The sequence below is a fragment of the Chiloscyllium plagiosum genome, unplaced genomic scaffold (genome assembly GCF_037043375.1).
Source record: "Chiloscyllium plagiosum isolate Xiang-an unplaced genomic scaffold, Cpla_swu_hap1 HiC_scaffold_2, whole genome shotgun sequence".
Classification (NCBI taxonomy): domain Eukaryota; kingdom Metazoa; phylum Chordata; class Chondrichthyes; order Orectolobiformes; family Hemiscylliidae; genus Chiloscyllium; species Chiloscyllium plagiosum.
The window spans coordinates 164007975-164033021 of NW_028270140.1; the positions used below are offsets into that span (position 1 = coordinate 164007975).

General features: G+C 44.6%; 1 protein-coding gene across 3 annotated transcripts in view; it reads right to left on the reverse strand.

Annotated features, from left to right (window-relative positions):
- The window catches only part of LOC122556264 (nipped-B-like protein), a 547720-nt gene that overhangs the window by 438136 nt on the left and 84537 nt on the right, over positions 1–25047 (reverse strand). The window lies entirely within an intron of this gene.

Below are 25047 nucleotides of genomic sequence, written 5' to 3' on the forward strand. Positions count from 1 at the left end.
GCTTCTTCAAAGACATTGAGAATTAAACACGGATTTCAATTGTTCATTTATTTTGATAGTTTTCATTTTTTACAGACTTCTTAGCAGTCAAATAGTTTGAAATCACAAAGTGCAACATCACATAAATACACAATACAAAGCAATAAAAAGCATCATTGGCAGAATATCAACTACACAAGTAGACGATTATCCTCTGATTCTCCAAATGCAATAGAACATAGAACATAGAACATAGAACAATACAGCACAGAACAGGCCCTTCGGCCCACGATGTTGTGCCGAACTTCTAACCTAGATTAAGTACCCATCCATGTACCTATCCAAATGCCGCTTAAAGGTCGCCAATGATTCCGACTCTACCACACCCACGGGCAGCGCATTCCATGCCCCCACCACTCTCTGGGTAAAGAACCCACCCCTGACATCTCCCCTATACCTTCCACCCTTCACCTTAAATTTATGTCCCCTTGTAACACTCTGTTGTACCCGGGGAAAAAGTTTCTGACTGTCTACTCTATCTATTCCTCTGATCATCTTATAAACCTCTATCAAGTCACCCCTCATCCTTCGCCGTTCCAACGAGAAAAGGCCGAGAACTCTCAACCTATCCTCGTACGACTTCCTCTCCATTCCAGGCAACATCCTGGTAAATCTTCTCTGCACCCTCTCCAAAGCTTCCACATCTTTCCTAAAGTGAGGCGACCAGAACTGCACACAGTACTCCAACTGTGGCCTAACCAAAGTCCTGTACAGCTGCAACATCACTTCACGACTCTTGAATTCAATCCCTCTGCTAATGAACGATAATACTCCATAGGCCTTCTTACAAACTCTATCCACCTGAGTGGCAACCTTCAAAGATCTATGTACATAGACCCCAAGATCCCTCTGTTCCTCCACCTGACTAAGAACCCTACCATTAACTCTGTATTCCGCATTCTTATTTGTTCTTCCAAAATGGATAACCTCACACTTGGCAGGGTTGAACTCCATCTGCCACTCCTCAGCCCAGCTCTGCATCATATCTAAGTCCCTCTGCAGCCGACAACAGCCCTCCTCACTGTCCACAACTCCCCCTATCTTCGTATCATCTGCAAATTTACTGACCCACCCTTCGACTCCCTCATCTAAGTCATTAATAAAAATTACAAACAGCAGAGGACCCAGAACTGATCCCTGCGGAACTCCACTTGTAACTGGGCTCCAGGCTGAATATTTACCATCTACCACCACTCTCTGCCTTCGACCGGTTAGCCAGTTTTCTATCCAATTGGCCAAATTTCCCTCTATCCCATGCCTCCTGACTTTCCGCATAAGCCTACCATGAGGAACCTTATCAAATGACTTACTAAAATCCATGTATACTACATCCACTGCTCTTCCCTCATCCACATGCTTGGTCACCTCCTCGAAGAATTCAATAAGACTTGTAAGGCAAGACCTACCCTTCACAAATCCGTGCTGGCTGTCCCTAATCAAGCAGTGTCCTTCCAGATACTCATAAATCCTATCCCTCAGTACCCTTTCCATTACTTTGCCTACCACAGAAGTAAGACTAACAGGCCTGTAATTCCCGGGGTTATCCCTATTCCCTTTTTTGAACAGGGGCACAACATTCGCTACTCTCCAGTCCCCTGGTACCACCCCCGTTGCCAGTGAAGACGAGAAGATCATTGCCAACGGTACTGCAATTTCCTCTCTTGCTTCCCACATAATCCTAGGATATATCCCGTCAGGCCCGGGGGACTTGTCTATCCTCAAGTTGTTCAAAATGTCCAACACATCTTCCTTCCTAACAGGTATCTCTTCTAGCTTGCCAGTCCATTTCACACTCTCCTCTTCTACAATACGGTCCCTCTCGTTCGTAAATACTGAAGAGAAGTACTTGTTCAAGACCTCTCCTATCTCTTCCGACTCAATACACAGTCTCCCACTACTGTCCTTGATCGGACCTACCCTCGTTCTCGTCATTCTCAGGTTTCTCACATACGCATAAAATGCCTTGGGGTTATCCTTGATCCTATCCGCCAACGATTTTTCATGCCCTCTCTTAGCTCTCCTAATCCCTTTCTTCAGGTCCCTTCTGGCTATCCTGTATCCCTCCACTGCTCTGTCTGAATCCTGTTTCCTCAACCTTATGTAAGCCTCCTTCTTCCTCTTTACCAGACATTCAACCTCTCTCGTCAACCAAGGCTCCCTCACACGACCATTTCTTTCCTGCCTGATAGGTACATACATATCATGGACACGTCGTATCTGCTCTTTGAAAAAGTTCCACATTTCCACCACATCCTTCCCTGACAGCCTAAGCTCCCAACGTATGCTCCTCAAATCCTGCCTTACAGCATCGTAATTTCCCTTCCCCCAATTATAAAATCTACCTTGTTGTGCGCACCTATCTCTCTCCATAACCAAGGTGAAAGTCACAGAATTGTGGTCACCATCACCAAAATGTTCACCCACTAACAAGTCCACCACTTGTCCCGGTTCATTACCGAGTACCAAACCCAATATGGCCTCCCCTCTGGTTGGACAATCTACATACTGCGTTAGAAAAGCTTCCTGGACACACTGCACAAACACCGCCCCATCCAATCTACTTGATCTAAAGAGCTTCCAATCAATATTTGGGAAGTTGAAGTCGCCCATGACTACGACCCTGTGGCTTCTGCACCTTTCCAAAATCTGTTTCCCAATCTGTTTCTCCACATCTCTGCTGCTATTGGGGGGCCTATAGTAAACACCCAACAAGGTGACTGCACCTTTCCTATTTCTGACTTCAGCCCATACTACCTCCAGAGGCAGATCCCCCTCAAACTTCCTTTCTGCAGCCGTTATACCATTTCTAATTAGCAATGCCACCCCCCCTCCTTTTTTCCCACCCTCCCTAATCTTACTGAAACACCTGTAACCAGGAACCTCCAACAGCCATTCCTGTCCCACATCTATCCACGTTTCCGTGATGGCCACAACATCGTAGTCCCAGGTACCGATCCAAATGTAAAATGAAATTAACTAATACTATAAAAATTATTTTACTGAAAACAAAAAAATGCTAGCAATCAGAAAAGAGTCATCTAGACTCAAAATGTTAGCTTGCTTTCTCTCTATGGACACTGACTAATCTGCTATGATCTCCTGCATTTTTGTTCTCAGTGCAGATTCCAGCACCTGCAGTAATTTGTCCTAAAAAACACATTCTGCCTCTGCTCTTTCTTCCTTGTCACTAATCACAGGAAGTAGGACTTCTCTTTTTAAAATGAGTGGGAGCAGAGAGATTCAAAAAGGAACCAGAAACTGGAGACCAGGCATAAAGGAACAGAAGCAGAGCAGGTATTCACCAACATCAGAGAAGCATAACAATTAACAGAACAGCAAGGAGGAAAAACAGAAAGCAGTCAAGTATATGCTGGGGCAAGCCTTTCCTTTAAAGTAAGCAATGAAATTAATACAACAGATGGGGCGGCACAGTTGCTAAGTGGTTAGCACTGGTGCTTCACAGCTGCAGGCGAGTGTGTGTGTGTGTGTGTGCGTGCGTGCGTGCGTGCGTGCGTGTTTCTCCTCCAGTTTCCTCCCACAATCCAAAGATGTACAGATCAGGTGAATTGACCCCATAGTGTTCAGGGACATATAGGTTAGGGTTCAGGGTAAATATAGAGCGATAGGGTAGGGGAATGGGTCTGGGTAGGTTACTCTTTGGAGGGTCTGTTCGGACCTTTAGGTCGAAGGGCCTGTTTCTACAGTGTAGGGATTCTATGATTCAAAAATAAGCCACAGCCACAACTAATCAGGAAGACCGTAGTGGGATATTGAAGAGTTAACTTGCTCTACTGACCTACAGGAAATTAGATATCCCGAGGTTTGGGTGGGATGCCTCTGACTTACAGATAGATTGTAAGAAAATTTGCATCATCATCCCCTATTCAGAGATCAATAAGAACACTACATTTGGAATTTGACTACTCGCCTTTAGTTACAAAAAAATACAATTTACACCAGATGTGGCCATTAAGGAATGATTTGCATTACATTGTTTCTGGAGGTGAGGTGGTCACTGCATTTTATCTTGAGTGGCATGTGACTATGAGGTGGTGACTTTGGGGGTGTCTTCTGGGCATTACTAACTATGATGTAAAGATTCAGCAAAAGGAAGAAGGACTGTTTCCTTTATTCACAGCACTTCCTTGGAAACACCTCGCAAGCGTGGTGAGGAGTGTTCAGAGTTTCTCCACAGCTTGTACTGTACTGTGCTGAATAAAATTTGGTTGTTGTTCACAGAAGTTGGTGTGTTGCAGTTGCATTAAGTGCGCAAGGACCTCAGGAAGAAGAACTTAACATTTGGTGACAACAGTGGGATTCCAAAATAGATGGAGCTTCCAGGTAGACTGAATAAGTGATTGTCTGAGTGCTGGTTGGGTGAGACGGACGGGCCCGCAAAGTAAGATTTACTTGGATCTCTGTCGAGCCCTCATCCCCTAAGTAAAAGCGGGTTAAAGTCCTCTAGTGGTAAGGTTCGAGGCTCTGGAACATATAGAGTAGAGTAAGGGGAAACAAAAAGAGAGAAAGGATATTTACTGTGCCTGACTCCATCACCCTGCCTTAGACCCGTTGTTAAGAGGGGAAATCCGCCAAGCAAAGGTCAGGTCCCTGAAGTCGGTGTGAAGACTACAGACGTGAGATCTGGGGCTCTGGAGAATTTTTTTAAAAGTTAGAAACCAGGAACTTTAAAGAAAAACATCTCAACAAAATTTGGTTGTACTTAGAGTTATCGCCTTTATCCTCCACACATCCCCTTACAAGTACTTTTAGGGCAACATGGCATCACCGGGAAAAGGGAGAGAAAGTGGAGCCAGTCTGCTCACATCGCAACTGTAAAGTACGTTAACTAGCCAGGAACCTGTGCCTGGGTTTTTGTTGTGGGAGTCTCCGTTTTTCGGTTGTGGATTCGATCAGGAGAGTCTGTTCTGGAGGTGGTGGCGTGGACTGCTGTGCCCTGTGGTCCACTGCGAGGGTTTTCCCTTTTTATAAGGGTATAAACAAAAAAAAACGAGAAATGCTGAAATCAAGGATTTACTAATATTTGGGTCGAAAAAATAAGTTTCAATATAAATTGTGCCATACTGAAAGTGTTTGATAATTAAGTATTTTGGACTGTTAAAATACTGGATCAGAAAACAAACTAACAGTTTTGTTTTATTTGAACTAGGATCTCAATTCAATAATGTTTAGTGGGCTATGTATAGGGCAGATTTTGTTTTTACATTAACATTATACAACATTAGGTCCTTATCAAGCATGTAACCTTAAAACAAATTTGATTGAGTACCTTGAGCACCCTGATTTGTTTGAAATTCTACAATGCCAGTTTCAAACAAACAATTGTGTCAGTTAGGTAAAAACAATGACTGCAGATGCTGGAAACCAGATTCTGGATCAGTGGTGCTGGAAGAGCACAGCAATTCAGGCAGCATCCGAGGACAGGCAAAATCGACGTTTCGGGCAAAAGGCCTTCATCAGGAATAAAGGCAGAGAGCCTGAAGCGTGGAGAGATAAGCTAGAGGAGGGTGGGGGTGGGGAGAGAGTGGCATAGAGTACAATAGGTCAGTGGGGAAGGAGATGAAGGTGATAGGTCAGGGAGGAGAGGGTGGAGTGGATAGGTGGAAAAGGAGCTGGGCAGGTCGGACAGGTCCGGACAGGTCAGGGGATCGAGTTTCTGGAGGTTAGAAGCTAGGATGAGGTGGGGGAAGGGGAAATGAGGAAACTGTTGAAATCCACATTGATGCCCTGGGGTTGAAGTGTTCCGAGGCGGAAGATGAGGCGTTCTTCCTCCAGGCATCTGGTGGTGAGGGAGCGGCGGTGGAGGAGGCCCAGGACCTCCATATCCTCGGCAGAGTGGGAGGGGGAGTTGAAATGTTGAGCCACTGGGCGATTTGGTTGATTGGTGCAGGTGTCTCGGAGATGTTCCCTAAAGCGCTCTGCTAGGAGGCGCCCAGTCTCCCCAATGTAGAGGAGACCGCATCGGGAGCAACGGATACAATAGATGATATTAGTGGATGTGCAGGTAAAACTTCGATGGATGTGGAAAGCTCCTTTGGGGCCTTGGATAGAGGTGAGGGAGGTGGTGTGGGCGCAGGTTTTACAGTTCCTGCGGTGGCAGGGGAAAGTGCCAGGATGGGAGGGTGGGTCGTAGGGGGGGCGTGGACCTGACCAGGTAGTCACGGAGGGAACGGTCTTTGAGGAAGGCGGAGAGGGGTGGGGAGGGAAATAAAGATGCCCTCCAACGCATCTCATCTAAAGATGCCCTCCAACGCATCTCATCCACATCCTGCACCTCCGCCCTCAGACCCAACCACTCCAACCGCAACAAGGACAGAACGCCCCTGGTGCTCTCCTTCCACCCTACCAACCTTCGCATAAACCAAATTATCCGCCGACATTTCCGCCACCTCCAAACAGACCCCACCACCAGGGATATATTTCCCTCCCCACCCCTCTCCGCCTTCCGCAAAGACCGTTCCCTCCGTGACTTCATCAGGAATAAAGGCTCTCTGCCTTTATTCCTGATGAAGGGCTTTTGCCCGAAACGTCGATTTTGCCTGTCCTCTGATGCTGCCTGAATTGCTGTGCTCTTCCAGCACCACTGATCCAGAATCGTGTCAGTTGTCATGCTTTAGCCAGATGAGAACATAGAACATTACAGCACAGTACAGGCCCTTCGGCCTTCGATGTTGCGCTGAACTATCATACCAATCTGAAACCCATCTAACCTACACTATTCCATGTACGTCCATATGCTTGTCCAATTACGACTTAAATGCACTTAAACTTGACGAACCTACTACCATTGCAGGCAAAGCATTCCATACCCTTACTACTCTCTGAGTAAAGAAACTACCTCTGACATCTGTCCTATATCTATCACCCCTCAATTTAAAGCTATGCCCCCTCGTGCTCATCGTCCCCATACTTGGAAAGAGGCTCTCCCTGTCCACCCTATCTAACCCTTTGATTATCTTATGTGTCTCTATTAAGTCACCTCTCAACCTTCTTCTCTCTAATGAAAACAGACTAAGTCCCTCAGCCTTTCCTGTCTTGTATTGTATTAAAATGTCTTTGCTGTTTTTTAAAATGCAGTGTGGTCACAAAAAGAATACATTTTAATTTTGATGTTTTGTTAAGATTTTAAGAGAACATATTCCAAGTGTGATCTAACCGGGGATCTACAGAGCTACAGCAGAACCTCACTGCTCTTAAACTCAATCTTTCTGCTAATGAAAGCCAACACACCATAAGCCTTAATAACCCTATCAACTTGGGTAGCAACTTCGACATCTACAGACCTGGACCCCAAGATCCCTCTGTTCTTCCACACTACCAAGAATCCTGCCTGTAACCCTGTATTCTGCATTCAAATTTGACCTTGCAAAATAATCACTTCACACTTTTTCAGGTGTGAACATCATCTATCACTTACCAGCCCAGCTCTACATCCTGTCAAATGTCCTGCTGCAAACTGCAACAGCCCTCCACACTATCCACAACTCCACCAACCTTCGTGTCATCAGCAAACTTACTAACCCACTCATCTACTTCCTCATCCAAGTCGTTTACAAAAATTACAAAGAGCGGTGGTCCCAGAACCAATCCCAGCGGAACACCACTGGTCACGAGCTCCAGGCTGAATACTTGCCATGTTTTATCACACTGTTTATGGGCCAGCCAATTCTATATCCAGACAGCCAAATTTCCCTGTATCCCATGCTTCCTTACTTTCTGAATGAACCTACCATGGGAAACCTTATCAAACGCCTTGCTAAAATCCATTTACACCAACATCTTCATGAATGTGTTTGAACACAAAGAATTCAATAAGGCTTGTGAAGCATCACTTGCTCTTCTCAAAACCATGCTTTCTCTAACCAAACTATGGTTTTCCATGTAATCATAAATCTGGTCTCTCAGAATCCTCTTCAATAATTTGCCCACTACAGATCTAAGATCGACTGGTCTATAATTGCCAGGATTATCCATGTTCGCTTTGTTGAACAAGGGAATAACATTTGCCACCCTCCAGTGATCCAGCATTATTCCAATGGACAGCGAGAATGCGAAGATCATCAACAAAAGCGCAGCAATTTTTTTTCCTTGCTTCCTGTTGTAACCTTGGGTAAATCCCACCTGGCCCAGCGGACTTATCTACCCTTATGTTTTTGAAAACTTTCAGCACATCTTCCTTCCTAACATCAACATGTGCAAGCAAGTCAGTTTGTTTCACGCTGTCCTCACAAATGACAAGGTCCCTCTCAGTAGTGAATACTGAAGCAAAGTATTCATTATGGGCCTCCCCTACCTCCTCCAACTCCAGGCACAAGTTCCTTCCACTATCCCAGACTGGTCCTACACTCACCCTGGACATCCTCTTGTTCCTCACCCAAGTGTAGAATGCCTTAGGGTTTTCTTTAATCCTACCTGCTAAAGCTTTTTCATGCCCCCTTCTGGCTCTCCTAAGTCTATTCTTCAATTCCTTCCTGGTTGCCTTGTAACCCTCTAGAGCCCAGTCTGATCCTTGCCTCATCAACCTTAAGCAAGCTTCTTTCTTCCTCTTGACTAGATGTTCCACATCCCTTGCCACTCAAAGTTCCTTCACCTGATCATTCCCTTCCTTGCTCTAGTGCGACAAACCTATCCAGCACTATCAGCAAGTGCTCCCTTAATTACGTCCACACTTATGCCACATAATTCCCAGAGAACATCTGTTCCCAATTTCGGTGCCCTAGTTCCTGCCCAATAGTATTGTAATTTTCTCTCCCCCAATTAAATATCTTCCCATACCATCTGCTGTTGTCCCTCTCCATGACAATACTAAAGATCACAGAGTTGTAATCACTTTCACCAAAATGCTCTCCCATGGAGAGATCTGACACCTGGCATTGCCAAGCAACAAATCTAATATGGCCTCCCCTCTAGTTGATGTTTCTACATATCAAGCCAGGAATCCTTCCTGGACACACAACAAAAACTGCTCCATCCAAACTCTGAACTAAAGGAGGCTCCAATCAATAATTAGGCAAGTTAAAGTCACATGATAACAACCCTGCTAACTTCTGCACCTTTCCAAAACCTGCCTCCCAATCTGCTCCTCCATGTCTCTGTTGCTATCCTTTCTTGTTTCTGACTTTCACCCATATTGACCATACAGGCCACATTTTCCTCAGAAGGTATCTCAATGATCCACATATCTGAAACTTTCCCTCCTACAGCAGCCCGGCAGCTGCTGTTCATCTGCACTTGATCTCTGTTCCTAAATTCATTAGTCCGTGGCACTGGTAGCAATCTTGAGATTACTACTCTCCACGTCCTGCCTTCGAGCTTCCAACGTAACTCCCTATATTTACTTTTCAGGTCCACATCCTTTTTCCGAGCTATGACAGTCGTACCAATGTAAAACAACAGCTTCTGGCTGCTCTCCCTACCCTGAAGAACCCTTTTTGTCATTTATACAAATGATTTGGATGTGAACACAAGAAGTTTGGTTAGTTAGTTTGCAGATGACAAAAATTGGTGTCGTGGACAGCAAACGTCATCTCAGAGTACGAAGGGATCTTGATCATGTGGGCCAGTGGGCCAAGGAGGGATAGATGGAGTTTAATTAAGAAAAATGCAAGGTGCTACATTTCAGAATGGCAAATCAGGGCAGGACTTATACACTTAATGGTAAGATCATGGGGAGTGTTGCTGAACAAAGAGTCCTTGGAGTGCAGGTTAGTAGTTCCTTAAAAGTGGATGGTCAGTGCATTGAGTATAGAAGTTGGGTCATGTTACAGCTGTACAGGACATTGGTTAGGCCACTTTTGGAGTATTGCGTGCAATTCTGGTCTCTTATCTATGGGGAGACTGTTGTGGAACTTCAAAGGGTTCAGAAAAGATTTACAAGAACGTTGTCAGGGTTGGACGATTTGAGCGGAATAGGCTGGGCTATTTTCCCTGGAGTGTCAAAGGCTGAGGGGTGACCCGTATAGAGGTCTATAAAATCATGAGGCGCATGTAAAGGGGAAACAGACAAGGTTTCTTTCCTGCAATGGGACAGTCCAAAACTAGAGGCGACAGGGGAAAGATATAAAAGGACCTGAGGGGCAATTTTTTTCATGCAGAGTGTGGTGCATGTATGAAAAGGGCTATCAGAGAAAAACAAAGAGGCTGATACAATTACAACATTTAAAAAGGTATCTAGATGGATATATGAATCAGAAGCGTTGCGGGATATGGGTTAAGTATTGGCAAATGGGAATAGATTTCTGGTCGGCATGGACAAATTGGACTGAAGGATCTGCTTCTGTGCTTATACATCTCTATGACTCTATGAATCTCTCACTATAACTCTACAGAATACTATTTAAATGGAGAAAACCTACAGAAAGGTACAAAACAAAGGGATTTTGGGGGTACTTGTTCAGTAAATTTTCTACATTAGAAATCAAATTTCAAATTCGACTATCCACACCAAAAAACAAATCACAAAAATCTGTATCCACAACAAAAAAACCATATTCATGAGAAACCTAAAAATTATTAAATGATTTCTGCACTTGCAAACTACATCATTTGCAGGCAGTCAAGAACGGAATATTGAGGGAATACTGTGGATACTGAGGGATGACTACATGAAACAAAGATAGCTGGTAATTAGAAAGGTTAATGGAATGTTGGTACTTATTCCAAAGCAGTTGGAGTACAAGTAGGAAGTCTTACTGCAACTGTGCAAGTACGTGGTAAAACTACATCTGGAGTATTGCAAGCAGTTTTGGTCCCTTTATTTAAAGTTTAATTTTATTTAAGGACTGATATCATTGGAGACAGTACAGAAGGTTCACTAGGATGACCCCATTATGGAGGAACTGCATTCTGAGCAAAGGTTAAACAGTTTGGGACTCTACTCATTGGAATTTAGAATTGACAAGATCTCATTGAAACATAGGATTCTTAAGGATCTTGAAAAGGTTAGTGTTAAGAAGATGTTTTGTTCAAAGTTTGAGAGACAACGGAACGAGGACATGCCGCAACCCAAAGGACTAGCCACACTACCATACATCAAGAACATCTCTGAAATGACAGCCAGATTACTGCGACTACTAGGACTTATAACAGCACACAAACCAACAGCCGCACTCAGACAACAACTCACCAGAACGAAGGACCCGATACCCAGCATGAGCAAAACTAACGTAGTGTACAAAATCCCATGCAAGGACTGCACAAAACACTATATAGGACAAACAGGAAGACAGCTAACGATCCGCATCCACTAACATCAACTAGCCACGAAACGACACGACCAGCTATCCATAGTAGCCACACACGCAGACGACAAGCAACATGAATATGACTGGGACAACACTACCATTATAGGGCAAGCCAAACAAAGAACAGCCAGGGAATTCCTAGAAGCATGGCACTCATCCACAAACTCCATCAACAAACACATCGACCTGGACCCAATATACTGGCCACTACAGCAGACAGCTGAAACTGACAACCGGAAGCGGCAGGGACAGGCCACTAATAATGCCGGAGGAAACACCACAGAAGCGCTTTACAGGAGGCTCCCAAGCACGGAGGACGTCACCTAGACAGGGGACGAAACGTTTGCAACAAAAATTTCCAGCTCGGCGAACAGAACCACAGCAAGATGTTTTGTCTCATAGAAGTGTCTTGGGCCAGAGGGCATAGCTTCAATAAAGAGATACCAAATTTAAGATTGAGATGAGGAGGTATTTCTTGATGGCTTATGCCTTTGGAAACTTTGTTTCTGTGTGTGTGTGTGTGTGTGTGTGTGTGTGTGTGTGTGTGTGTGTTGGGGGGGAGAGAAAGAGGTGAGATCGATAAGATTGATCGACTAGAAAATGAAAGAGTTACAGGGAAAGCAGCAGGAAGGGGGTCACGTGAAATCTGGAATCAGCCATGATCCGAATAAATTATGGAGCAGGCTCTAGGAGCCAAACAGACTACTACTCCTCCTAATTCTGAAGATCTTAAAGAAAGTTTTACACGTATGCAAGTATCAAACTCAGTCCCAACTTTGCTACTACTTGCTTTAGGTCCTCCTGACCAGCGTCTGATTGTCCTTTCCCCCGTAGATTTGCAGCAGCACTATCTTCTTCCTTCACCTCATTTATTCATCCATCTGCCCAGCTCAACATTTGCTCATCATTCTCATGAATTACTCTTGGAGTCTGTACATAGGGAAGTGGTGTGATAGTGATGTTACTGAACTAGTAATATAGAATAAATTAATTTTATGATATGTAACAAATACTTACAAATAGCAATCCCTACTGACTTCAGCTGGCCAAGTCCTGAAGTAGTACAGTGGTGATAGAAGCAACACAAGGAAAAATCGTACACTTACTCACATCAATCTGTCACAGCGACATAAGTTCATGCCTGGTAACAATGACCACTCGCAGCATTTCTGGAGATTAAGTCCTGACTTCATGTTGACACATTAGTGCTACTTCTGACAAATGGGATAAACGCAGAGCAGATGTAGCTACTCAAAATTGCCATTTAAATTTGAGAATTTGAGGAGAGTCCACATAGAAACCTATAAAATTCTGAGTTAGACAGGGTAGACGCAGGAAGGATTGCTTGATGCCAAGGGGTCCTGAACCTGATGAGAATCTAAGGATAAGGAGGCAGTCTTTTAGAGTAGAGATGAGGAAAAATTTCTTTAGAGAATGGCAAGCTTGAGAAATTCTCTGCACAAATAGTCAAAGCCTTTAATGTTTTCAAGAAGGATATTTCTTTAAAAAAATGAAACAAGAGATATGGGGAGAAAGCAGGAACAGAATACAGAGTTGGATTATCAAATATGATCATGGTAGAGCAGGCTTGAAGGCATGCTCCTACAGTGTCTCTTCAGGAAAGCTCAATTTTTTTATTTCAAAAAACTTTATTCATAAATGACCTTTATATACATTCTTGGTCACTAAAACAGTTCAGTTCTGCACAGTTTTTGCATATGGAGAACAAAAATATCGAGACTTGACTTTCCTTACACACCCAAAGATATTTTGATTTCCGTATGGTACTATTTACATACAATATTGAGGCGCTAGGAGGATCCAATAACTGAACAAATCACCATACTTTGACTAAAAGATAGTTTTACCCCCCACTGTGCCTTGGCAGCAGCTGTCTCAACTTTAACGTGTCCCTCAGCACATAACTTCAACCGAGTGTCACATCCTGGCACGTTGTAAGGTTCGGGGCTAAGTCTTTGCGCTGCAAGTTTCAGGAAGACCGAAGAGCGCTTTTCACCAAGTTGATGGTTGATGTGTGTCTCAGCAAGAGTGGCAGGGAACTGACTCTACAGCATAGAGTCCTGTGTTACTGAACTACTTTTTTTTTTAAGATTAGATTAGATTACTTGGGATGAACCATGACAAAAACTACTGCATCTCTCTCCAAACTTCCTTTGCAAAGGAACATTCCAGGAGGAGGGAATGCAGTGGCAGAGAGAGTCGGATCATACAAGGAGGATCGCACTGTTAGTGTCCTTTTCACCAACTAAGTGATGTCTTGGTGCTTGTTGGCAAGTTCTGCCGATAATGCATTTTGCCAAATCACTGACAGTCTGCTCAGGGAACAACCCAATTAGGCACTTCATGCTGACTACATCCTGATTTGACAGCAAGTCAAAGTATTTTACTTTGCAAATTTCTCCATGAAGGACAGGTGATACAGAATGGTCCAACTACTTACCCAAACTTACTCACCTAATCAGCTGCCTCCTCTCCCTGGGTCATTTATTGACACTCCGCCCAGACTGTTTGACAGTGAAGTTGACTATGGGACACTACCTTGTCAGTTTTTACAGCATGGAAAGAAGCCTTTCAGCCATATCTTTGCTCCTATCATCAAGCATCCATGCTAATCCATTTTCCAACATTTGGCCAGTAATCTTGTACGCTTTGGTGTTTCAAGTGCTCATTTAAATACTACTTCAATGTCTCAAGGGTTTCCCCCTTTGCTACCTCTTTGGGCAGCAAGTTCCAGATGCCCACAATCCTCTGGGTGAAAATTTCCTCAAACCTGCCCCCCACCCCCCCAAAAGCTCCTGGTTCGCATCTTAAAACTGTGTTCATTGATCCCTCTAAGAGGAAAAGTTTCCTTCCATCAGTCTCAGCTATGCTCCTCAGAACTTTGTACATCTCAAACACATTCCTCCTCAGCCTTCTCTGCTCAAAGAAAAACAATCCCAGCTTATCTAGTCTCACTTCAAAGCTGAATCGCTTTAGGCAACTGTAGGCAACATTCTGGAGATCTCCTTTGCAACCACATCCCTCTTGTGTAGTCCAACTGTGTCCCTACAAACGTTTATTTCCAGCCTCATCAGAGCCACCTTGCTCGGATAATCAATGTCTTGACTATGAAGGAAAGAATCCCATATGCCTGCTTAACCACCTTACCTCGTTGACTTGTCATCAAGGATCAGTGTACATCCATACCAAGGTCTCTTTCATCCACTGCACTTCCTTGGATAAAATGGTTTACCATGTTTTCCCTTTCATCCCAAAAAGCATGTCTCACTTTTCAGGATTAAATTCATTTGACATCGTTCAACCCACCTGAAATGTCCTGTAGTCTCAGGTTGTCATCTTCGCTATTTGGCGCATCAATTTCCATGCCATTGAACATGCTGATCAAACCCCCCTACAATCATGTCTTAGACATTAAATGTACACAGCAAACAGCAAGGTCCCAGAACTGAACCCTGTGATATGCCTCTGAATGGAGCTTCCAATCACAAACACCTTCGACCATCACACTCTACTTCCTGACACTCAGCCAATTATGAATTCAGTTTGCCAAATTGCCCTGCATCTCATGGATTCTTAGCTTCTTAGAGGAGAAAGTGAGGTCTGCAGATGCTGGAGATCAGAGCTGAAAATGTGTTGCTGGAGCAGCGCAGCAGGTCAGGCAGCATCCAGGGAACAGGAGAATCGACGTTTCGGGCATAAGCTCTTTCCTGAAGAAGGGCTTATGCCCGAAACGTCGATTCTCCTGTTCGCTGGATGCTGCCTGACCTGCTGCGCTGTTCCAGCAACACATTTTCAGCTTCTTAACCAATCTGACATGCAAGACTCACAAAGATTTACGGAGATGCTACTAAAACTGGAAGATTTGAGTTATAAGGAGGCTAGGACATTTTTCGCCTTGGAATGTAAGAGTCTGAGGGGTGACTTTATAGAGGTTTGTAAATCACAACGGAGCATGGATAAGTTGAATAGCCAAGACCTTTTCCACAGGATAGGAGTGTGCAAAACTAGATGGAACAGGTTTAAGATGAGAAGGGAACGATTTAAAAGGGGACCTGAAGGACAACTTTCTTATACAAGAGGGAGGAAGTGGTAGAGGCGGTTACAATAACAATCTTCAAAGATTTGGACAGGTACATGAACAGGAAATGTTTAAAGGGATATGCATAAACCAGTTAAATTTAGGAAACGGGTCAGCACAGACAGTTGGGTCAGAGGGCCTGTTTCAACAGCTCGGACTCTACCACAATGTTAAACTTAATGGCCTGTAACTTAGAATCAAAATTACAATGCTAAAACAGGACATTCACTCCATCATGCCTGCATCAGCTCTATTATCTAATGTATTCTACTGCCTTTCTCCACATACGTGCACCCCATTACTCGTCAAATGATCATCCAACACCCTAATGAATGCTTCAATTGAAGCTGCCATCATATTTCTAAGCAGTGCATTCCATATCTTTAACAACTCATTATGTGCAAAATCTATTTTTCTCATCATCTTTGCTTCACGGACACACCATTTCAAAGCTATGCCCTCTCATACTGATTTATTTTACAAGCGGAAGCAGCTTGATTTTGATTTACTATTGTCACATGTATCTAGGTACAGTGTAAAGTTTTATGTTGCATGCAGTACAGGTAGATCATACCATGCAAAGTGCAGAAGGCAATAGAACAGAGCGAGGAATACAATGTTATGGCTGCAGAGAAAGAGCAGGATCAACATTAAATTTGAAAGTCAAGATCCATTTAGAAGTCTAATAACAGCGGGGAAGAGGCCATTCTTGAATCTGCTGGTCAGTGTTTAAGCTTTTGCATCTTCTGCTTGACGGAAGAAGTTGGAAGAGATGATAACTGAAGTGAAAGGAGTTTTTGATTATGTTGGCTAGCTTTCCAAGGCAGCAGGAAGTATAGATGGAGTCAATGGATGCAAGGTTGGCTTCCATGATAGACTGGATATGTTCACAACTCTCTGTAGCTTCTTACACAGTCCTGGACAGAGCAGCTGCCATACCAAGTTGTGTGCATCCAGATAGAACGCTTTTTATGGTCCCCATCTACACTCTCCAGCCCTCCCACGACTTTGAAAACGTCCATCAAACGTCCTCCATGCCGCCTCCTCTCCAAGGAAAACAGCCCCAACTCCTCAAATCTATCCTCTGAAGTTGAAGTTTCTCATATCTGCAGTTTCCTGGTATGACATGCATAGGTGAGATTCCCACCATCTGCAATTCACACTTCATCCTGATTTGGAAACCGATCAGTTGTAAGTCAAAATCCTAGCATTCCCTCCCTAATGGCATTATGGATATACCTTCACCCCAGGTCTGCAGCAGTTCAACAAGACAGCTCACCACCCTTTCTCAAGGACAAGCCAGAGGATTAGGAAGTCTTTAGAATCCAACAGAGACAACTAAAAAAGCAATAAGGGAAGGTGATAAAATAGGAGGATAAGCTCCAATATAAAGGAAAATTGCAAGAATTTTTTTTAAAAAGACATAAAAAGGTCAAAGAAAGGCAAAAGTGGACATTTGACCTCTGGAAAATAAAGCTGGAAAAGTACTAATGGGAACAAAGAAATTGTTTGTTTGCTCTTTACATCAGTTTTCATGGCAGACGACACTAGCAAAACTTCAAGAGTCAAAGGATAAGACAGCGTATAGTGGCCATCACTAAGGAAAAGATGCAGAGGAAGCCGAAAGGTCTGAAGTGGATAAAACACCCGGACCAGATAGACGACACTCCAAGACTCTGTTGAAGATAGTTTAGGAAATTATGGAGGCATTGGCGGTGATCAGCCCAATGTGGCAGAGTGAAAATTCTGGAATCCCCTCCCTAAGGGCATCATGGATCTGCTTTCAGCAGTGGCCTGGACCGCAGTGGTCTAAGGCGACAGTTCTCAACAACTCCTCAAAAGGCACTTAGGGACAGGCAATAAATGCTGGCCAGTCAGCAATAACCACATGCCAGAAAAGAATCTAGTATATGAACATGGAACATGAGTTCAGTACTCGGCCTTTCTAACCTGTTCCATTACTCAACAAGGTCGTGGCCGATTGATTTTAAGCTAAATTCTACATTCCTGCATACCCCAAATGATACCTCATCCCCTTGGTAATCAAGAGTTTACCACTTCTTCCTTAAAAATTTGTAAAGATTCTGTATTCCCTGCCTTTTGAGGCAAGAAATTCCAAAGACAACCATGCCTCAAAAAGAAAGCTCTCCTCTGCTTTCAATGGGTAAGCCTCTTTTTTTAAAAAAAAACTTTGAACAATTGTTCTAAATTCTCCCACAAGGTAGCATCCTTTCAACATTTACCCAATCAAGTCCCCTCATGATTTTATGTTTCAATTTAGTCAACTGACTCTTTCAAACTACAGAGGATACATGCCTTACCTGTCCAGATAAGATAATCTGCTTATTCCAGGTATCAGATTGCCTTTAACATGAGGAGAAAGTGAGGACTGCAGATGCTAGAGATCAGAGTTGAGAGTGTGGTGCTGGAAAAGCACAGCAGGTCAGGTAGCAGAGGAGCAGAAGAATCAACGTTTCAGGGATAAGCATTCCTGATGATGGGCTTATGCCCAAAACGCCGATTCTCTTGCTCAAATGTGCCTGGCCTACTGGTCTTTTCCAACACCACACTCTCAACTCTGCCTTTAACACGATAACATTATACTGTAAGTACATTGACAAGTCCTGCACACAATACTTTAGTACCTCATCAATGCCCAGTATAACTGGAACATAACCACTTTACTCATGCATTCAATTCCTTGCACAATAAATAAAATATTACATCGATTAAATTTCCTGATTTCTTGCTGTACTACTGCATACTAATATTCTGATTCTTTAACAAGTAACATAGAAACATGGAAGAGAGGTGCAGAGGGCCATTTGGCCTTTTTTGTCTGCAAGGCCATTCAACATGATCATAGCTGATCATGCAATTTTGTGGGTGGCACAGTGGTTAGCACTGTTGCCTCACAGCGCCAGAGACCCGGGTTCAATTCCCGACTCAGGCGACTGACTGTGTGGAGTTTGCACATTCTCCCCGTGTCTGCGTGGGTTTCCTCCGGGTGCTCCGGTTTCCTCCCACAGTCCAAAATGTGCAGGTTAGGTGAATTGGCCATGCTGAATTGCCCGTAGTGTTAGGTAAGGGGTAAATGTAGGGGTATGGGTGGGTTGCGCTTCGGCGGGGCGGTGTGGACTTGTTGGGCCGAAGGGACTGTTTCCACACTAAGTAATCTAATCTAATCTAATCAGTATCCCACTCCTGCTTTATCTCCATTACCATCGATCCTTTTAGTTGCATGGGCCATGCCCAGCTCCCTCTTGACTATATCAAACGAACTGGCCCAATAGCTTTCTGTGGGAGAGAATTTCACAGGTTCACAACACTAAATGAAGAAATTCTTCCTCATCTCAGTCCTGAACGGCATGCTTTCCTTCACTGGATGAGATATGGAGTACAACAGTTGGCAGGTCATGCAACAGTTACACAGGACTTTGGTTCGGCCGCATTTGGAATACCGCTTACAGTTCTGGTCGCCACATTACCAAAAGGGATGTGGATGCTTTGGAGATGGTGCAAAGGAGGCTCATCAGGATGTTGCCTAGTATGGAGGGCGCTAGTTATGAAGAGGTTCAATAAATTAGGATTATTGTCATTAGAAAGACAGATTGATGGTGGAACCTGACTGAGGTCTACAAAATCATGAGGTATAGTCAGGGTGGATAGCAAGAAGCTATCATGCAGAGGGTGGTACGTGTACGAAATGAGCTGCCAGAGGAAGTGGTGGAGACTGGTACCTCTTGAAATGGAGAAAGGTGACCAGTGGTGTTCCACAGGGGTCAGCGTTGGGGCCACTGTTGTTTATAATATACATAAATGATCTGGAAGAGGGAACTGTTGGTATGATCAGCAAGTTTGCAGATGACACCAAGATTGGTGGAGTAGCAGAAAGTATAAGGGACTGTTGGGGAATACAGGAGGATATAGACAGATGAGGCACATAACACCGCAGCACAGATGAACTTCAGAAAACAGGAGAACCACCTACACAACGTATTCAAGAAGAACAGACACTCAAAAAATACAGTCCGCAGATTCCTCAAGAACAAACCATGACAAGCAGACCAAACACAGCCAGAAATCCTAACCACCTTCCATACATCAAAGAAATTTCAGATATGACAGCCAGACTACTAAGACCCCTCGGAACCCTAGTAACACACAAATCCACCAACACTGTCAAACAAAAACTAACAAACGTAAAAGACCCAGTACAACCCATGGACAAAACCAACGTCGTCTACAAAATTCCATGCAAGGACTGCCACAAGCACTATGTAGGACAAACAGGAAGAAAGTTAGCAACCAGGATACACGAACACCAGCGAACCACAAAAAGACATGGCCCTCTCTCCCTCGTAGTCCTACACACAGAGGGAAAAAAAACCCACCATTTCGACTGGGACAACACTTCTATCCTAGGACAGGCTAAGCAAAGGCATGCCAGAGAATTCCTAGAGGCCTGGCACTCCAACCACAACACCATAAACAAACACACAGATCTCGATACCATAGATCAACCCCTCAGAAAACGAACCGGAAATGACATCACCACAAACCCCAGGAACCCCATCCAGGACAAACATATAAATAGAAAGCAGGAGACTACAGCTTCTCTTCACTTGGAGGTCGCCACTGATGTTACCTAGCCAGGTAATGAAACGTCTGGATATCAAACCTACAGCTCAGCGAGCAAACCTACACCCCATAGACTGGAGAGTTGGGCAGAAAAGCGGCAGATGATTTTCAATCCAGACAAATGTGAGGTGATGCATTTTGGCAAGACTAATGCTAGAGCAAATTATACAGTGAACGGAAGAGCCTTGGGAAAAGTTGATGGGCAGAGAGATCTGGGAGTGCAGGTCCATTGTATCCTGAAGATTGCTGCACAGGTGGATAGAGTGGTCAAGGCGGCATATAGTATGCTTACCTTCACTGGACGGGGTATTGAGTATAAGAGCTGGCAAGTCATGTTAACATTGTACAAGAGATTGGTTCGGCCGCATTTAGAATACTGTGTACAGTTCTGGTCGCCACATTACCAAAGGATGTGGACGCTTTGGAGAGGGTGCAGAAAAGGTTTACGAGGATGTTGCCTGGTATGGAAGGTGCTAGCTATGAAGAGAGGTTGAGTAGGTTAGGTTTGTTTTCATTAGAAAAATGGAGATGGGGGGGAAAAGGGGGAAGAAGAGAGAAGAAGCTGATTGAGATTTACAAAAATATGCAAGGTATAGATCTGGTGAATAGAAACAAGCTTTCTCCCCAGGGTGAAGGATTCATTAATGAGAGGTCACTCTTTCAAGGCGAGAGGTGGAAAGTTTCAAGTGGATACATGCGGCAAGTACTTCACGCAGAGGGTGGTGGGCATTTGGAACGCGGTGCCAGCAGAGGTGGTAGAAGCAGGCATGGTAGATTCATTTAAGATGTGTCTGGACATATGCATGAGTAGGTGGGGAGCAGAGGGATACAGATGCTTAGGAATTGGGCGACAGATTTAGACAGTTGATTTGGATCGGCTCAGGCTTGGAGGGCCAAAGGGTCTGCTCCTGAGCTGTAAATTTTCTTTGTCCTTTATGTCCATGCTGTACATCTAATAGAATGGATTTCCTTCGATGTGGAATTAGTCCCTTCGGCCCAACCAGCCCACACCGACCCTCCGAAGAGTAGGCAAAAGTGAGGACTGCAGATGCTGGAAACCACAGTTTAGATCAGAGTGGTGCTGGAAAAGCACAGCAGGTCAGGCAGCATCCGAGGAGCAGGAAAATCGATGTTTCGGGCAAAAGCCCTTCATCAGGAATAGAGGCAGGAAACCTCCAAGGTGGAGAGATAAATAGGGGGGTGGGGCTGGGGAGAAGGTAGCAAAGAGTACAATAGGTGAATGGGGGTCGGGATGGAGATGATAGGTCAGAGGGGAGGGTGGAGTGGATAGGTGGGAAGGGAGATTGGCAGGTAGAACAGGTCATGGGGGACAATGCTGAGCTGGAAGGTTGGAACTGGGGTAAGGTGGGGGAAGGGGAAATGAGGAAACTGGTGAAGTCCACATGGATGCCCTGGGGTTGAAGTCTTCCAAGGCGGAAGAGGAGGTGTTCTTCCTCCAGGCGTCTGGTGGTGAGGGAGCGGCGGTGGAGGCAGCCCAGGACCTGCACGTGGGAGGGCGAGTTGAAACGTTGGGCCACAGGGTGGTGGGGTTGATTGGTGCAGGTGTCCCAGATGTGTCCCCTGCGCTCTCAAGGAGGCGTCCAGTCTCCCCAATATAGAGACCACCACATTGGGAGCAACGGATACAATAAGTGACATTGGTGGATGCGGAGGTAAAACTTTGATGGATGTGAAAGGCTCCTTTGGGGCCTTGGATGGTGGTGAGGGAGGTGATGTCGGCACAGGTTTTGCAATTCCTGCGGTGGCAGTGGAGGGTGCCAGGATGGGAGGGCGGTTTGTTTGGGGGGCGTGGACCTGACCAGGTAGTCACGGAGGGAACGGTCTTTGCGGAAAGCGGAAAGGGGTGGGGAGGGAAATATACCTCTGATAGTCGGGTCTGTTTGGAGGTGGTGGAAATGTCAGACGATGATGCGGTTAATGAAGGTTGGTAGGGTGGAAAGTGAGGACCGGGGGGGGGGGGGGGGGGGGTCTGTCCTTCTTACGGTTGGAGGGGTGGGGTGTGAGGGCAGAGGTGCAGGATGTGGATGACATGCGTTGGAGGGCATCTTCAACCACATGAGAAGGGAAATTGCGGTCTCTAAAGGAGGCCATCTGGTGTTCTGTGGTGGAACTGGTCCTCCTGGTAGCAGATACGGCGGAGGCAGAGGAATTGGAATACAGGATGGCATTTTTGCAGGAGGTAGGGTGGGAAGAGGTGTAACCCAGGTAGCTGTGGGAGTTGGTGGGTTTGTAAAAAAATGTCAGTGTCAGGTCGGTCGTCATTAATGGAGATAGTCATGGTGAATTTAAGGTCAGGTGGAGCACGAGGTGGCGCCGATGCAGTCATCAATGTAGTGGAGGGAAGAGGTGGGGAGTGGTGCCGGTGTAACTACGGAAGATGGACTGTTCTACCTACCGACAAAGAGACAGGCATAGCTGGGGCCCATAGGGGTGCCCATGGCTACTCCCTTGGTCTGGAGGAAGTGGGAGGATTCAAAGGAGAAATTGTCAAGGGTGAGTAACCCACTCAGACCCATTCCTGTAACCTATATTTACCCCTGACTAATACACCTAACCCATACCTCCCTGAACGCTATGGGGCAATTTAGCATGGCCAATTCAGCTAATCTGCACATCTTTGGATTGTGGGAGGAAAATCACGCAGACATGGGGAGAACGTGCAAACTCCACACAAACAGTTGCACAAGGCTGGAATCGAACCCAGTCCCTGGCGCTGAGAGGCAGCAGTGCTGACCACTGAGCCACCGTGTCACCCACTGAGTCTGTATGACTCTATAAATTCACTTTCATTGTGTTGAGGGAAAGGTCAGATGTAAAATGTTTATTCTCTCTTCAGAGACGCTGCTTGATTACTTTATTATTTTCAGCTTTCTAACTTTGAATTTCTTGAATTTCCTCTTGCACTTAAAAGCATTTCATATTTTACTATTTCTTCATGTAGGACTGTCTTCTGCAAATTCTTCATGCACACTCCACAACCTGCCCAACTCTCCTTTAGCAAATCACCCCGAAGGGACATGGGTCTTGATCTGTATAGATTAAATCTACAAAATAAAAACCCATCTCAATGGTGTGTTTAAAGTTTCACACGTGTTAAATTTAGGAACATTTACCCACTACTTTGAATCACCTCACCAATCTTTACCTACACCTCCAAAATACTTAAGGATGGGTAATTGTAAATCTTAAGTGAGCCCTCAGCCATCACACTCCACCCCAACATTCTGATGCAAAGCACTGTTTTATCTCCACACCAATTACAGAACTGATGGGGTGTTACATCTTCTATGATTCTGAATAAATAACTGTGCCGATTAGGTGGACTGGCCACATTAAATTGATCAGTATCCAGCAATATGTAGGTTAAGTGAATTAGCTATGACAAATGCAGGGTTACAGGGATAGGGTAGGGGACTGGGTCTGAGAGGGAAGGCCTTTGGAGGATGAGTGCAGACTTGACAGACTGAATACTTGTTTCCAAACTGTAGGGGGTCTATAAATTCTCCCTGTACACTATGAGCAATTTAGCATGGCCAAAGCACTTAACCTGCATATTATTGGTCTGTGGAAGGAAGGTCCAAAGGAAATTCACGCACACACTGCAGGAATGTATGAACTTCACACAGACAGTCGCCCGGGGGTGGAATTGTACCAGAGACCCTGGTGATGTGAAGCAGCAGTGCAAGTCATTGAGTCACTGTGCCAACCCACATGATAAAGACCTCTAGGTGGTACTGCTCCACAATCTCAGTACTAGTCATGGGTCAAATATGGCCTATATAAACTTGAATATTGCTGTCGAAAGAAACCTATTGAAGCTTTTCTCCTCGCAGTCATCAGAGCATGTTGCAAGAATAAATAGGCAAACTAATATTCATATGCACAAGATAGGTTCACAAGTGGACTCTGATCAGTACAGATGCTGTTGATTGGTGTTGAGAATGCACCCATAATACCACAGGAAATAATATCAGGAGAAGGCTTTTTGGCCCCTAAAGCCTGCTCCGCCATTCAAGAAGATCATGGCTGATCCGTCAGTCCTTCAGACAGCTTTCCTGGTTTTTCCCCTACTGATCAGGTATCTATTTCAATCTTAATGATACACAAGGACTCTGCCCCCATAGCTCTCTTTGGCAAGGAGTTCCAAACACTCAAGCAGAGAAGAAACTCCTCCTCCTCTCAGTCTTAGAGTTAAGGCGTGCCAATTTAAGACTATGCCCTCTGGTACTGGGCTCACCCATAAGAAAAAAAATCCTCTATTTACTCTGTCAAGAATCCTAAAATGCTTCAATGAGATCACCTTTCATTCATCTAAATTCCACTGAGAAGAGTTCCAAACTAACCATTATTCATAAGACAATGCCTCCATACCAGGAATCACCCCAGTGAACTTTCTCTGAACTTAAATAAAAAGTCCATTAATGCTGATTTACTTTTAACAGTCATGCTTTTTTTTAAAATGTCAAATCAGGCAAGTTGCCTGATCAGTCAGGAGAATTGCCCTGATAGGGTGACAGCCATTTTAATTTTGAAGTTGAAAAATGGATCATTTGTGCACATGGTCTTCCTGCCTGAGATGTGCATTCTTGAGAAAAGTCCTCTAATGAATGCAAGACAAAAATCTTTGTCAAAACAGATTTATTTCCAGCAAAATTCAAGTTCCACTATCAAATGACCATATCTGGGGGAGGACAGTTAATACCATTGGCTGGATAACTGGTTTGCAATCCAGCATGGTACCAGCAGTATAGGTTCAATTCCCTACAGTCTGAAGCTACCATGGACTTTCATGATTCGGAGATGCCGGTGTTGGACTGGGGTGTACAAAGTTAAAAATCACACAACACCAGGTTATAGTCCAACAGGTTTAATTGGAAGCACACTAGCTTTCGGAGCGACGCTCCTTCATCAGGTGATAGTGGAGGGCTCGATCGTAACACAGAATTTATAGCAAAAATTTGCAGTGTGATGTAACTGAAATTATAC